The sequence below is a fragment of the Pleurodeles waltl genome, chromosome 6 (genome assembly GCF_031143425.1).
Source record: "Pleurodeles waltl isolate 20211129_DDA chromosome 6, aPleWal1.hap1.20221129, whole genome shotgun sequence".
Classification (NCBI taxonomy): Eukaryota; Metazoa; Chordata; class Amphibia; order Caudata; family Salamandridae; genus Pleurodeles; species Pleurodeles waltl.
The window spans coordinates 1,070,981,645-1,070,996,675 of NC_090445.1; positions in this window are offsets into that span (position 1 = coordinate 1,070,981,645).

Below are 15,031 nucleotides of genomic sequence, written 5' to 3' on the forward strand. Positions count from 1 at the left end.
GTCTCTTTCCAGATGTTCAGTAGTGCGGTCTGTATTGACTGTTTCTTTCCAGTTGTTCAATAGTGCGGTCTGTATTGACTGTCTCTTTCCAGTCGTTCAGTAGTGCGGTCTGTATTGACTGTCTCTTTCCAGTTGTTCAGTAGGGCGGTCTGTATTGACTGTCTCTTTCCAGTTGTTCAGTAGGGCGGTCTGCATTGACTGGCTTTTTCCAGTCTTTCATCGGCGGGGTAGGTCTGACTCACTTTTTCCAATCTTTCAGCGGGGTGGTAAGTTGTGACTGGCTTTTTTTCAGTCTTTAAGTGGCACGGTCAGTTCCGACCGGCTTTTCCCAGCCTTTCAAAGGCGCGGTAAGTTGTGACTGTCATTTCTAGTCTTTCAGCTTTGCGGTAGGTTGTGACTGACTTTTGCCAGTCTTTCAGTTTCAGCGGTGGGGTCACTTTTAACTGTTTTTTTCCAGTCTTTTTGCGGTGAGGTCGGTTGTGAGGCTTTGCAGTCTCTCAGCAGTGCAGCTGGTTCTGGGAAGGACTGGATATGATGTTTCTGCACATGGGCTTGCATGACATGGGTGCTCGGTGTAACATGTTTTTGGGCTCACTGTTGTCTAGCAGACCTTTTATGTGGAAACTGTGCGTCGATGCAAGTGATCTCCCTCCCAGTCTTACTCTGGTTTAGGCGAGTTCGAACCATTCAAATGGAAACACACCAACTTCTGCTGGAAACTTAGGCCCATGTTTATACTTTTTAGCGCCGCATTTGCGTCATTTTTTGACGCAAAAGCGGCGCAAACGTACAACATATAATTGTATTTTGTGAGTTACTGCCGCTTTTGTGTCAAAAAATTACGCAAATGCGGCGCTAAAAAAGTATAAATATGGACCTTAAAGCGCCACGAGACCAAGAAACCGGGCACTCTGCGTTGCATAAAACAGCACAAACCAGTCGATAATCTGAAATGTCAGACGTGTGTCTTCTCTGGGGAGGTCTTCGTGGAAGGTGATGTGTTTCCTGGAGCGCTCATTTTCAGGTTGTATCACGTGAAGAAACACTGTCTCTGCAGCCGATGGTTGCCACTCGAATTGTTTCAGCCGAGGCGTCACAAATGGCAGAGGAGATCATTTAGCTGTCTAGCTTCGATCTGGTGACTCGTTACCGGATTCAGCAAACGTTTCGAGCTACACGGTGGGAAGAACGATAGTAAAATAGCTCAGCGTGACTTGGCGCTTGTTGCATTACCGAGGAGATCCACTGAACGTTCCTGCAGAGGCACATGGGTAGAACGAACGTTTTCTATTCGAATTCCAGGAGGACCAAACAAGCCTTTCATCTTTCCAAGGTCAATAACGTGTGTTGTTCTTTTTTATAATTAATATATACCATGTTTTCTAATTTACATTATTAACTGATATTTACATTTGTCAGTGTTGGTATTTTTATACCCTCCGATGATAATATAACCCAAAAAAGTGGAATGTAGCTATAGAATAAACATTACAGAAATATCGCTGATGGCTTCAGGCCCCGGGAGAGGACCCTTGGTTTAAGCAGGGAGACCTGTCCATGGTTCTGAAGAGCGTGTCCCACTCTAACAGCCGTCCCCCTCATTCTTCAGCAGAGGGCGCCAGAGGGTAGCAGTCCAACAGCATTATTATCTCGAAGGACATCCTGACCAGCACTCAGAATAGGAACATAACGTGATCGCTTCAGATGCTATTGGTTTGGGAGGTGAATGGCCGGATCACCTGGCAAATATCTGTCTGTGAGCAGCCTTACAGGAGGATTTCTTTGACTTTTACCTTAACGAAATAGGCTCAAAGCTAGAGTCACGCGCCCTTCCCAGAACTGCATCAAGCACAAAAGAGAGGCCTTCTGAAGTCCCTCAGGGGCCGAGCAGGCTCAGTTTCCAAAAAATCCTCATCCGAGCAGGGGCAGAACAGGAACTCGGGAGAGTCTCCTAGTTGCGAGCAGGCACATCGCAGAATGTTAATGAAAACGTGCATATGCCAATAAAAGCATGAAAGGGTTTATTATCAAAAGAAAATGAATTATTTGTGAATCACATATTCCGTCGACCAAGGCGTCCCCCCTAGTAAACCATATGTGAGTGTGCTTCGCTAAGCAGAGGCGAGGCACATACATATAGTTTTGTATATGCAGGCGTATAATATGCATCACATGACTTGTTGAACAAAGGGAGCACACAGATGCCTGACTCTGAGATCATGCGAAATGAAGACGAGTTTCTCCTCTAACTAGAATGTAAACGTTTTCAGCTGAGTAAGCTAATCAACAGCGTATTGTGAGCCAAGATGTGAAAGAGAGACTGTAAGCACCATAGGCAGGCACTTTCACTAAGCATGGCGGGCATGAGTAAGAAAACATGGCTGCAGGAGTCAGTTACTCCAAAAGCAGTAATTCAGTTCACTACCGTAAGCTTTCACCCTTCTTTCTCTCTCTAGTATTGGCTGTTGTGTTTGGTGTGTGAATGCTTCTTTGCTTAGATAGGCAGCTGATGGCTCGTCAGCAGCTGTTCAGCCCCATTCACGCCCTCTATCTACTTCTCTGCTGGGGTTCTGAGGAAAGAGGTGGGTATTAAGCCTATGTGACAGGAGCTGAGCTAGGGCCTCCTAGCACGATTGCCTCTACCTGACTCAGCATGACAGTCCCTCTGAAGCTTAGAGAACCATGCTTTTTTGGAAGGAATACCGAGGTCTCCTTCCTGTCTGTGAATAGCGTGGCATTCTTTTGACAGGAGAGTGGATTCGACGAGCAACATGGAAAACAACAGATCTTATGAAGTTCCCACCAGCCTTCCTTTGTTGAAAGAGCTGAGCAGGGGAAAACTGGAGCATTAAGAACTAAGGGACAGATGTACGTAGATGCAATTTTGCATTTCCTAAATAGCGACTTCATAGCACTTGTTATTTAGGAAATGCAAAATGCTATGTACTAAGGGCCAGATGTAGCAAATGGTTTTACCCATTCTGTGTCTATGGGAAAATGTGTTTGTACATATGGCTTTTAGAAACCAATTTCCTTCTAGAGATTCCTGCAAAGTAGGAATCACTACTAGGAAATCGCAAATAAGAAATCCCATGCCATTTGTTATAATGGGTCGTTTTGTATTTTCCAAATAGCGATTCCGTACTAAGAAATTGCTATTTGGGAAATGCAAAACCAAGGATGGCTGTTGGCAAAAGGCCCTCCGAAATGCACCCCCAAAATAGTGGTGCACAGGTAGAGCACACATATGCCCAAGGGGCATGTGTATGCTCTATTGCACTTTGAAAAAAAAGCATTTTGGGGTGCTATTTTTAAATTGCACATGGTTACGGTTGACTAGAAGTCAATGGTAATTGCATTCTCTAAATGCCCAATTTGCATTTTGGAAAGGCTTTGTACACCTGAATAGGAATCACAAATCGATAATCCCTATTTGCGTTTTCCTTTTCAGAGGATCGCAAATTGCAATTTCTACTGGGTAGAAATCACCGTTTATGATTCCCTAAAGGGCTTTGTACATCTGAAAAGCCCATTTTGCATTTCTTAACAGGCCGAAATAGTGATTCGGACCATTAATAAAAGCAAAATGGCTTTGTACATATGACCCGAAATTTCATCCTTGTTCAGTTTCTCAGATCCACCCAATCTTTTTCCAATGTTTCGAGCCCCAGATGGAAGGGATTCCTTCACTGGTACATGTGCAAGTTTAGGATTGTGTTATCCCATTGCCCCATCCACTTCCCTTCCCCCCTGCCAGCCTCATGTTAGTGTCTTTCATTCTGAGTCCTACTTCGGGTTCTCTGATGACACTGTTGAAGAGTGGCAGAAAAGACGACATCCCCTTCCAGCTACCAAGGAACTCACCAGGCAAACTCGCATGGGGTTTTGCAGGTAGTAGAGAGATTCTCTCTTTACCTAATCTCACTTATAGAATACTGCATATTACTGCTTTCAGAGAGCCCAGACTATTTAGAAGTTCCATCTGAAGTCTGAGCCTGCACTGCAGCTAACATGTGAGCAACCTACAGCCAAATTGTCCTTCAACTCTAGTACTATGATCAGTGAACTGGAACTAGAGGGACTGCTGTTTCACATGAGTCATTTTATACAAAACTGACAAGTGCCTTCACCCATGTGAGCTGTGGCCTTCAAATCTACGCTGGATGAACTGGGAATTGGCTTTCTGATGATCTGTGGCTACAGACTTTAGGCTGCACATCAGGGATATCTTCTCATTTTCCTTCACAGGCTGTTAGGGCCAGGGGCCATATGTACGAACACATTTTCCCATTGACACAGAATGGGAAAAACCCTTTGCTACATCTGGCCCCAGATGTATCAAAGGGTTTTACCCATTCTGTGTGTATGGGGAAAACTTTTAGTACATATGGCCCTTATTGCCCTGCATGGCAGTCAAGAAGAAAAAATCAGTAACCCCATGGGGCTACCACCTTTGTGAACCTGGCGGCCCAGTGCGAGACGCATGTCTGGGTCAAGGACTTCCATCAGCAAAACGGACTGAGGCTCCACCAGTGGAAACTCTGCTGTCTCTCAATGGGATGGGTAAAAAGGCAAAGTTGGCAGAAGGGCCTCCAACATTTTTTGGCAGGTGCTCCATATCTGCCAACCTTTAGATGGCTGCCTAAGAATGATGTAGGATTTTCACAGGCAACAGCTTTTCACCACTCTGGTTCAGGTTCTTTTCACCCTCATGGCAGATGTCAACCTTTACATACAAACTCAAACTCAGTAGATTCTCAGGCTATATTTGACTGGTTCATTACTTCCCCCCACCCCCCACCACCCTCCAACCCATACATCCTGCACTTCATTGCTGAACTGTTCTGCTATACTACATTGTATAGAACCACATACCCATTCTAATTTCCTGAGTTTAACTTAATTGCATTCTTCTTTTCTATTTGGCTTTCCTGACAGAGCATTGATTGTTCTTTTCTGACTGTATTTGGATATGTGAAGTGTTTAATTTCACCTGTCCATCATCTTCAGCCATGAGACTTGGCTATGCTAGTAATACTTCCCAGGGAGATTGTTCCATCTCTTTGGATCTCATTAAAAACGTCTGACATGTATGCTGTGGGATTATTAGTAAACCTGGGGTAGATATTTCTTTAAACTTTTATAGGAGTTATGTAGAATCTCAGGACTGTACCTGAAAAAACAGTCATAGATTCTGGATATTACTACAATTCTCAAAATGCACTTATGCAGGTTTGCATTAAATGGAAAATCAGAATTAGTAAAACATGTGAAAGTGTACATATGAATAATTCACTTTTTTGTCTAAAGAGAAACAACCTTCTTTGAAAAGAAACAATTTCATTTAAGTCCAAATTGTGGATGAGGAGGAGGAATGTCAGGGATCCCCTTCCATTTCCCATCATTTAAGGGGCATTAAGGACCTAAAGTATGAAGTCATTTTGTAATCACAAACTCTGTGAGTCATAACGCCAAAAAAAATTTCAATCACAAAAAATGTTTTTTTTAAATGTACATAAGCCCTTTTACAAGTCAGGAAAGTCTTTCCAACTCATAAAAAGACTTTGAAGACTTTTTTCTGAATAGCAAAGGGTGGCCATGAAACGGGTGCCATCCGCCTATTTGAGAGTCAGAAGCGTATATATCAAAGGTTTGGGATCACAGTTGTGCCTGAAAACTCGATCATTTATCAACACCTCAAGTTGGGATGGTAATTGATGTGTAAAAAGGGAAGCTGTCCCTTGTGTCAAGCGGTCTACGGGTAACTGGCACTGGTCACCCATGGTAGAACCCTACTTCTGTGGCTCTCAGTTGAGCAGGGAATCACAGCTAAAACATTAATTCTCATATACAAGGCATTCTATAAAGCTGACAAATCATCTTTTTTGAAGATTTCAAACTCTATATCCCTTTGAGACATCTGCATAACAACTTGCAGCTTTGTTTCTTGGGTCTCTATTTTCAACGTTCCGGTCGGTGACTGCTCTCTTTGTTTGCTGAGCCCTCACCCGGTGAACAATGTCTCCTACCTGATGGTGGTAGGTTTGAACTGCTGGATTCTCAGTACTAGAAAAATCCTCTTACTCGCTTTTTAAGGCTTGACCATAGGCCTCACAGGCAGGATGTTATGAGCCTCTCCTGGGTGGGAGCAGCCACAAAGAAGGTTCTCGTGAGCCCCTTGTGGGTGGGAGCAGTCGCAAAGGCTCTACTGGGTGGTAGCTGACTCAGAACAAGATCTCAGTTCCTTTAGTGCAGTGATACTCAAAGTATGGCCCAGGGGCTGCATGTTGCCCTCTTGACCTTTCAATGCGGCCCTCGGTTAAACAGAGAACTAGGCTGTTGTTTATTTTACAAAGCACTCAAATTCATAAAGATATTAAATACATGCAAGCACGTATTTACAGGCAAACTGAAGTGAAAAAAATTATGCACAGAAGGTGTCCTGTACCACCTAACTTTAAGATCACCTTCATTTTTAAAGCCGTCATGCAACACACGTGTAAAAATATATTGAAGTCCTTTCAAAGTTCAAAAAAGTCTGTTTCATTACCATGCAAAGATGTTTCACCTTTAGTGCACCAGATGTGAATCAGTGCATTGATAACTATGTTTTTTTTTACAGTTTTCAAACATGAAGGTAGAAAGATTCATGCCCCCCGCCCCTGACACAGTGGCAATTGTGAACTAAGAGGGGAGTCAGTTGTTATGTGCACCGTCTGGCTGAGCTGGGTTGCTAGTATATATGGACAACATTATAGTTTTATAAATCAAACTCAAGGGAAGATTTTGTATAGGGCACATCCTAAAGTCATTTTTCAAGGTTCTCGTATATGTGATAATGCAGAATAGAGAAGCAAACTGAAATAACATTTGCTTAGGATCACACAATTTAGTCAAGTGGGGAAGCCAGATTGATCCCAGGAGCAATTCAGAAACTAGATATACATGCGTCGCTTCCTATGCCCACCTTACACCTCCCCTTCATTCAGACCTCCACACTGCTGGCATCAATGCGGCCCTTGGTCACCCACAAACTGAAGTTTTCTGGCATCTCGTAAAAAGTTAGTGAGTACCCTTGCTTTTGTGTGTGAACAGTCACATGGTCGCTGCTGGCAAGGAGCAGGATTTCAATCCCTCTTCCATGAGAGCAATTACACAGCCTCCTATGGGTGGGAGCAGACACATAGCAGGATTTAGGTCCCTCTTGTGTGAGAGCAACCATGTAGGCATCTTATGGGTGAAGGTGCATGGAAGGATGTCTTGATGCCATTGTAGGTGGAGGTAGACATAAGGTCTCTTCTGAGTAGAAGGCACACAGCATGATCGCCTTAGCCCGTCATGTTAAGTTATTCAGATTTGTAGAGTTCATTATCACTGAAGAGCATGGGTAAGAATAGCCTTGGAGCCTCTACTGAGGGGGAGCTGGATTGCCTGTGCTTCACCTGAATGGGAGCAGCCATGGTGAATATTCTGGGGGAGCAGACACTGACCAGAATCTCAGCTACTCTTGTGTGAGAGTAGTCACACCACCTCTTCTGGGTGGAGGCAATTTAGCTCTCTTTTGTGTGAGAGCTGGCATCTGAGTATCTTCTGGGTGCAAACACAGAATAGGATTTCCTTAGCCCCTCGTGGGCGGGAGAAGCCACAGGGCCTCTTCTGGGTAGGTGCAGTCACAGAGTATGATCTTTTGAGCCCCTCATAAGTGGGAACAACCACATGCCTCCTCTGAATGGGAACATACACAGGACCTTTCTGGTGGGAGCAGGAATAGAGCACGATGTCCTGAGCCAGTTGTGGGTGGGAGCAAACACAAAACATGATTGTCTAAGCTTATTGCGGGGGACACCACTGGGCCTTCTCTTGGAGGGAGCAAGTGCAGAACAAAATCTAGACCCGTCTTGTATGTGAATCTATGCTCCTCTTGTGTGTGAGGAATCACAGAACATAATGTCCTGCCTTTTAAAACAGGCAAACTTTGTATGCTTCTGAGCTATGCTGGTTTGGTGTGGATCCTAAGACAAAAAAATGGACAAATCAGGGAGCTTCTGCTATGTTTGTTTATTATTCTGCAAAGCAGTGTCTTTATCCACCTTTTAATGGACACTCACTCCATACAATGAGCCAACTCTCTCTTGAAAAGTATGGATTTAATTACACAGAACACACACAGGGGTGACACAGCACTATATATAAAACTACAAATAAACAAATAAGCACATTGGTTGACTAGAATCTACTACAACGATTTCCTTTAGAAGACTTGTGTGCCACAAGCACTGCAGTATCTACAATAATTCATAACCCACTACTTATAAATCTTACCAATGATTTAAGCACAAAACTTAGGAAATGTTCTTATGAAATTCATCATATGACTGTTAAGTCCAATGATCTCAAGGGACAAAGGGTGAGCAACATTTCTTTTCATTTAGAGTTGTCTATGGCATAGGTCTTGTTTTGGCTACATCAACAGTGATTTTAGCATGAATGTTCTTTCTCATTTTTCAAAAGAAGATGTCACCTCCACTTCTGTAATAATGTATTGAGGGCGTTTCAACAAAGACCCCTTCAAATATAGCTTTTAAATGTATCCTGTTTGACTAATTCAACTGGACAAATGTGCTTTTAAAAGTGCACACAAGTGCACTTTATCTGTGTCCCAAATATTGACAGTAAACACATTTAAAAATCTATGACTGCAGTCTTGTTAATACCAATATTTTGGTGGAGCATAATTTCACATCACGTGTTGAATGTCTTTTTAAGCTAAACATTTTCAGAACACCTCCTGCTCTCTCTGAATACCACCATTTGGCATAAATATGTCAAGGAGTGGGCACAGTGAAGGTCTCTCTAATCGTCTTCTTTTCACCCAAAGAAAGAACAACCCCTTCCAATGGCCACAGTGCCCCTCTGACCCGAACTATATATGTAAAAAGGGTCATGTATTCTTTGAGGGTTCTGGTTAGTAGGAAAAAGAGGGCAAATTATGGAAAAAAGGTCTGTGGCAAGATTGATAATTCTTGAGTAAAGATGATGAGAGAAATCTGCAAAAGATGATAAGCAAGACATGAAAGATACCGGGAATCAGGCTCAGGAAACAGTCCAACATAAGAATATCATCAACAAGAAAATCAAGAAGGCTGCCTGCTGTAGGAAAAAGAGAGCAAAAAGATCATGCTGAGTGGGTGATAAATGTAACAAAAATAAAGACAACAAATGTGTTGCCCTGCTTCCTTCTAAAAGCAATGCCTACTAATATATAGTCTAAGAATGAAATTACATCACAAGAAAAAAGCTAACTCCATCTTGGTTTGGGAAACTGAAGCAACAACCACTAATAAGGCAACCATCTTGGATTGACTTATATTTAAGGCTACCATGACTTTATCATTATAGATATGAGATCCTTCTGGAACGAAAAGATAGCTTGACATCCTTTCAGACTCCATTTCTTCACAGCTGCTTTCCCATGCAAGCACTCCATGCAAGGCCGTAAACACCCCACCGGTAAACAGTGGACATGCCAACACTAATCAAGCGTTGTAAGCAAGGATGCCTGACAGTGTGGTGAATGTGAGGACCAGAGAGGAAGTTCCTCGATTAACAGGACACAGAGCCCAGTTCAGACGAATCTGGTTGGTTTTGAAGGTAATCAGTGATAAGGATCAGGAACATATCAGTCCCATTTCTCATAAAGAAAAACGGGATGAATTCTCCAGGTGCAAGGCGAAATTCAGATGAACAGCTACAGGATGAATCTGATGAGTGATGACAAATGAGTCAAAGTATCAAGGTCTACACTTAACTGGCAATGAATGAACAAGAAAGAAGTGGGAAGACAGAGAAACCTTAACACTAGAAGTGGTTGATTTTGACTTGTCAGAATGTTCTTTCATCTTGATTTTAGTATGGTATAGACCTACAATCAGTTGTCTTTGGTTCTGTGAACCACTCATCAGCCATTAACTACTGGAAGTAAATGGATCAACATACGTCGAATAAGGGAAAACTCTTGGATGAAAACCGTGCAAGTAGAAAAATGATGACGTTTTGGTGGTATTAAGAGTCACATTAATTATAGAAACATTGCAATAAGTCAATAAAAATTATTATAGTAATACTGTTACTGATACTATTTTAGACTTTAAGTAGTGTCAGTTTGTTCCTTAGACTTGGGAGGATGAACAGAAGAAATCACTTATTCAGTTCCTAATTCCTTGCAAAGAGTTTTCCAACAACATGAGAAGTATTGGGTCTCTCTGTAAAAAAATATACTATGTGGAAAACAAAAAAGCAAAATATTGTTGCGAAAACATTGAGCCATTTCTTCTGCAGTAGGTAACTAACTTAGGCAAAGGAGAAAAATTAGCCAAAGGTATCAGCTGTAACCCTCATAACTAAAAACTTTTCCGAGGGTGGAAGATCTGATATTAAGTCAGTGGAGATCATTTCCATGGTTCGAGAGCCACTGGTAAAGACTGCAGATATCCAAAAGGCTTAGAATTGAACAATTTGTTTTGAACTCAAATGGACTAAGAAAGGGCATATTATTGAACTGAAAAATGAATGGTATGTCACTAAAAGGATCTTAAAAGCAGGTCTAACACAGTTTTAGCTCCCTGGTGGCTGGACGTATTTTTATGAGGCATGCACATCACATCCAGCTGTAGTTCTTCAATAGAAATAAAAATAGCGGATTGACTGAAATACAATCCTCTAACTCCTTAGAATCCTTCTGTTCTGGAGACTCTTCAATCCTTGCAAAGAATGAGAGAACAATTACAACTACAGCGTGAATAGGACTTAAAGGTTGATCACTATTAGATGATGACTCTGGTTAACTGTTAGTTAATGTATCAGCCAAACGATTATATAAACCAAGAATATGACTTATAGAAAATTTGCATTGTGACAGCTTTTCTTGCATTAAAGGTTTCACAATCATGATAAGTGTCAATGATCAGTCCGAATTATAAAACGTTCCTTGGTGTCCATTAAAGGGTGTCTTCATTTAGTACAAACCATACTCATAGGTTATAGGTCTCTTTGAAGGACTGAATAATTCTCTTTACTTTTAGACAAAACATCACACAAATGGAAGACAATATGTTCTTTTGCATTTGTAATAAAACAGTTCTTACTACTCTTTCCGAAGCATCAGTCTCTACACTGAACTTTTGAGATGTGTCTGTGTGGCACAAAATTGGAGTTTGAGTGAACAGTCTTTTATGTATATTGAATTTTCTTTCAGCTCGATCAGCCCAGTAAAACGTCTGTGAAGGTGTTCCATTTTAAGACAGAAGTAATGTCACTGGTTATTGCTGCAAAATCTTTAATGAATTGGAAGTAAAAGGTACAAATCCAAGGAAAAGTATGAGTTTGTTTAACATTGTTAGCAGAAGGCCATTCAAGGATGCTGACATCTTCTTTGGATCTGTAGATAGACCCAAAGCATTTATTCTAAAAATTCCAGATACTGACTCTCCTTTCGGAATTCACACTTCTTAGGCTTAAAAGTCAGGCAATGTAGCTTGAGTCTAGATAGCACTAAGTTGACATATTCACAGTGATTAGTAATGTTATGCCAAAAGATAATCCTGATTGTACAGTACAAACTAATTTACAACATCAGAAAAGACTGGATCCCTGAACAATTGCAGGAGTATTGTACAACCCAAAGGGGAATACACCATATTCAAAATGTCCAAGTAGAATGTGGAAAGTCAATTTCCATTCATTGCCCTCTTTTATGCAGAGGACATGATACGTTCTTCACAAATCAAGTTTTGTAAATATTTGTGACCCTTGTGCAGATTCAAGTATATCTTTTATAAGAGGTAAAGGATGCAGATCCTTGATTGTAATTTGATTTAACTGTCTTCCTTATAGTCAATACAGAGTATAAGATCTCTATCTTTCTTAAGAACAAAAAACAAAGTTACACCAGCTGGAGAGGAACAATGTTTAATCAATACGTATTGAAAGTTATCAGGTAAGTAGTCTGTAAGTATCTCCTTTTTATTCTGTGATGGGAAATAGATGATGTGCGATAGTGCTAGGTTCAACTGGTATGATGCAATTATATTCCCTGTGATTGGTAGACAAACAGAAGGCAGTCTTAGCAAACACTGTGTCATATGCATGACAATGAGGTAGCACAGGAGAAAGATTAGCCACATTTAAATTGAAGGTTTACTTGAAATCTTTTTTGTGGTAAATAGCCTCAGTAAGCATCAAAATGATCCTGTCAAAACTGATAATAAATATATTGTTCAAATAGCCCAGTTAAGTTACAGGTTGTGCCCTTCAGCCCAGGAATGCCAAAATTATCACTGATTCATTGGGAATAGTACTTAATGTAAATTTGGGTACTTCAGTATAGTCTCCAAAAGAAACCTATCATAGAAGAGAGGCCTCCTCTACTAAACCTGGTGTCTAAGCAACATTTTGAATGGCCTTTGGCCCGTCTTACCTCTTTTCGGAATACTGTTTTTAAGAGCCTAATCAATGTCTGCAAAAATTTCAAACACAACAAGCCAGCAGTACTGGAACCTTAGCAATCTTTTATTCTTCTATTTACAAAACTGTAAGCATGATGAACAGCTTATGGAAGATCAAATACAAGGAAGCCAACAAAGGCCTTCTCTCTTCTCTTTAATATGAGCTTCAAAATTACTCAAGTTCTTTCATGGGTGTTTAGAGTAGCAACAAATCATGTGTCTAGAATCCCCACAATATAGACAAAGACCTGCCTTTTATTCATGTTACATTTCTTCCTCTATGAAATGATCTTTTAGTTGTTTCCTTATTCTCTGGTTATTCTTTAAAAAGAACATTCAGGCAATACAAGACTCCTGTGTGAATGACAGGGAAATCAGTACAACTTATACCTAGTAACTGTTTAAGGGTGAATTTTCAACTCAAAACTATTGTAGTTCTTGTGTTATGTCTTGAGAAGGCCCCATAGTGTGCACAGGCTCAATAATTCATTAGCATCACAATCTGTCAATGACCGAATACAGTGAAGGTCTCTTTAGTTTCCTTCATCATTGCCCTAAAAAAAGAGTGACTTCTCCCATTTCCTATGGTGCCACCTTGCAAAGTAACATACACATGAAGGGTGGCAGGTGTCTCCTTAATATGGTCTCAGGAGGAAAATGCCACAACATGCATAAACACCTTCTTGGCCATCTTCGTAATTCTTGGATAAAGATGATGAATAATATAGGAGTTCATAATAAAGGCACAAAAACACTCTTAATCAGGGTTGAAAAAGAGCCCAACATAATTCTTCCATGAGCAAGAAAATCCAGAACAAAGCATGCTGCTGAAAAAGTACAGCAAGAATAAGGGAAAAATGGACAGTCAATACATCAAAAAGTAAGAGAACAAATGAATTGTGATGCATCTTTCTCAAAGCAATGTCTCCTTAGAGATGGTTTAAGTGGGAAACCATATCACATGAAAATGTTTAGCACCTTCTTGGGATGGAAACTTCAGGCGACAATACTTGGTAAGGTAACAATCTTGTGTGGGCTTATATTTAGGGCTAGTGCTGCGTACACCTCCAGAGCTATGATGTCTTTGAGATACGAGAAGAACTTCGCCATTAGTGAAATCCTTCATGCCTCGATCCCTTGACTGCTGCCTTTCAGGGTAACATCCCACACAAGCCACCAACCCACGGAACACCACCCCAGGTAACCATGGCTACAGAAACAGCAACACAGATCAAGCAGCATAGGAAAGGATTTGTTCACAGAGACTAAGTGCAAGGCCCAAAGACACACTTTCTTATCTCACAAAATGCAAAGTCCCATTTTCATACATCTATATTTGGTGAGTTTCAAGTGCAGCTGTAACACTATCCTGAGTGACTGGAAATCCATTCAATAAGGCCTGGTCTGAACAACTAAAAAAGAAGAGACCTACACCTTCACTTTCAGCAGCTCCATTTCTAGCTGTAGCTAAACAACCTCTCAGTGAAGAAGTACCACAGCCTCCGTATATTTAAACTCATTTATTATGTAACTGGATTTTGGCTACCATAGTTATGTTCTAAAAGACTCAAGATATTAACCACTATTATTTTTGTATATATGTATATTTACATACATAAAGAATACATAATGTATGTGTACAATATGTTATTGTTTAAGATATATAATGGGCAATGCTGTCGCCTTCCCATTCTTCCCTGGCATCACCACCTTTTTAGTGTTAGTTTTAGTTAACCTTATATATGTTGAGCATATATTTTTCCTGTTTAACAACATGTAAACATTTCCTAGTCTTTTATAACTCTTTGTTAGGGATTAGGATTTACATGACCATTGTCTGTGTAAAAATGGCAAAATGCCCTGTGCTGAAATGGCAAAATTGCCCTCCATCCCCTTGCCAAGGCTACCTACAACTACAGACGCAGCTGGAACAAGATAAAGGACATAGACAAGCCTCCATCAACAGGATCTCTACCAGTGCAGAAGCCGTAACCTCCCTGGAGAATGACAGTAACACATGAGCAGCTGATACACCAGAGACCTCAGGAGCTCCAAACGACTCTGCAAACACCTGGAGAGAAAATGGAGAGCCATCCGGGACACCACCTCAAGAAACACAAGTCCATGCTCAGAAAATACCACACCCAACTCAGCGAGGCAACAAAAACAGCTTTAGTTCTCAGACTGGAAAACAGCTCCAACAACTGCAAAGTGCTCTTCAACAATCTCAAAGAATTCTTCAAACCCACAGCCACCAACTCCATCACCCCTCCGCAAGACTTCTGCGACAACCTCTCCAATTTCTTCCACAACAAAATGCTCAACATCTACAACAACTTCAACCCCCAATGGAAGGCACATGAACTATTCAACCAGCTGCTCTCCAACGTCACCCAAGAGAACACCACCAATATCATGAGAACAATTCACTCCAGGATCCCCACTGACTCCCTGCCCTCACCTTATCTTCAAACTAGAGGGAACTCTGAGCAGCTCCCGCCTCACCACCATCAACACCTCCATCCACA